The following is a 2,282-nucleotide window of genomic DNA, read 5'->3' as shown; positions in this document are numbered from 1 at the left end:
TATATATATATATATATATATATATACATTCACTAATTTATATACCTATTCATCCATATATACATAATATATATAATACATAAATATACACACATTTACATACACGAAGCCACCCTCACCAGCTTATATATATATATATACATGCACACGCAAACATATATACGTATGAATGATAAAGAAAATCAAATATATTTTCAAGTGTGTTTGTGTATGTGGCGCACGCCCTCATGTTTCTACGTACGAATATATATCTCTCTCTCTCTCTCTCTCTCTCTCTCTCTCTCTTCCTCTATCTATCTATCAATCTATCTATCTATCTATCTTTCATTACTATTTTATTATTTCATTACTATTTTATTATTTCATTACTATTTTATTATTTCATTACTATTTTATTATTTCACAGATTTCAGGCATCAGTTTAAGGCCATCCTGGGGCATCGCATTAAGCCGATGATACCCTCCCTCCCACCTCTCCAATGTATATTATATTTTGGTATATATTTTATCAGTGTCTGTTTGTCGATCAACGAAGTTCCGGGATATAAATACACGAAAAGTAAGTGGCAACAGTTTTAGGACGTGTGTAAATATAAACATTGACGGGTACTCACACACACACACATATACACACATTAACACACGTTAACACACGTATACGTTCATATATATATACATACACGCACTCACGTGCAAATATATGTATACATGGATGCATGCATGCGTGTGTGTATGTGTGCGCGTGTCTATGTATGTGTATGTGTGTATGTGTGTGTGTGTGTGTGTGTGTATTTAGCTACGATTTCATGTATGTGCGTTTGAGTCTCTCAATATCAGTGTCTCCGTTAGGGCGGTGAGCTGGCCGAATCGTTTCGATGCTGGACCAAATACTTAGCGACGTTTCGTCTGTCTTTACGTTCTGAGTTCAAATTCCGACGAGCTCGACTTTGCTTCTCATTCCTTCGGGGACCGATGAAATAAATAACATGAGAGCACTGGGGTCGATGTAATCGACTTATGCCCTCGCACGAAATTGCTGGCCTTGAGCCAAAATTTTAAAAATAGTATCCGTTTCTCTTTTGAATGAAATAAAAACTCGCATGCCTCTATCTGTTTATCTATCTGTCTACCTACCTACCTATCTATCTATCTACCTACTTACCTATCTATCTATCTATCTATCTATCTATCTGTCTATCTCTCTGTCTATCTACATTTACTCATATATGTATACATAGAAACACATGCGCACATGCGTATATAGGTACATATATAATTATAAACAAGAAAATGGAGTAAGGCCTTTTAGTACATCAATTTGCAGTTATTTCATCTCTCTGTGAACTTGATAGGGCAGATTTGAGGGTTAAAACCTGAAATTATTATATCCGCATTTTGTCATCTTTACGTTCTGGGTTCAAGTTCCACCGAGGTCGATTTTGCTTGTCATTCTTTCGGTCTTGATGAAATAAGTACCAGTTGAGCACTGGAGACGATGTAATCGACCTCAACTCCCACGAAAATTAGTACGGATGATCTATCTATCTATCTATCTATCTATCTATCTGGCTGTATATATATATATATATATATATATATATATATATATTATTGTGTAAGCACGGAAATAACGTGTATAGAAATACGCATCGGGGAAACACGCAAAAAACAAAAACAAAGCAAGTACAGATAAGCATAAGTACAAATTGTGTGTGGATGTGCGTGTGTATGTATGTACGTATGTTTTTGCGTCTGAGTGCGTTTGTATAATTTGTACTGATATACCTGTCTGCAAGTAAACGTGTATGTGTATGTATATATATATACATACAGACACACACACATACACTTATATATTTATATATATATATATATATGATAAAAGATATGCAGTACGTATGTATATAAGTATGTATGAACAAAGAGTTATAAATGAATGATTCGTAAAGTGCAATTGACGCGCATGTGTGCTTTCTAATGTAATAAGCTAACAGTTTTGCGCACACCTTGAGATAAAGGCGCTAACATACACATACCACATGTATGTGACTCAAATATGTCTTTATACACACACACACACACATACGAAATGTGTGTGTATGCATTATATATCATATACACTTGGATTTGTATACACGTCTTGTGATCGAAAAGGTTAACTACAACTTTATTTTGAATTAACCTTTTCTGCTTATATTCCTGTGGTTAAAATGAATCTGTCTGTCTGTCTATCTATCTATCTATCTATCTATCTATCTATCTATCTATCTATCTATCTATCT

General features: G+C 34.2%; 1 protein-coding gene across 10 annotated transcripts in view; it reads left to right on the top strand.

The window, feature by feature from the left end:
• LOC106873642 (ras-related protein Rap-2a) overlaps nucleotides 1–2,282 on the top strand; it is a 283,277-nt gene that overhangs the window by 86,199 nt on the left and 194,796 nt on the right. For 3 of the 10 annotated variants that reach the window (XR_008264479.1, XM_052969070.1, XM_052969067.1), the window contains exon 2: nucleotides 407–559. The exons of the other annotated variants lie outside the window; for them this stretch is intronic. The gene's annotated coding sequence lies outside the window, so the exon portion shown is untranslated. The remainder of the gene's footprint in view (nucleotides 1–406; nucleotides 560–2,282) is intronic. 10 annotated transcript variants of the gene reach the window in all.

Source organism: Octopus bimaculoides, chromosome 6 (genome assembly GCF_001194135.2).
Source record: "Octopus bimaculoides isolate UCB-OBI-ISO-001 chromosome 6, ASM119413v2, whole genome shotgun sequence".
In the NCBI taxonomy this organism is placed as follows: domain Eukaryota; kingdom Metazoa; phylum Mollusca; class Cephalopoda; order Octopoda; family Octopodidae; genus Octopus; species Octopus bimaculoides.
The sequence above is the reverse complement of the archived record's forward strand: the minus strand, read 5'-3'. Positions and strand labels throughout refer to the sequence as shown.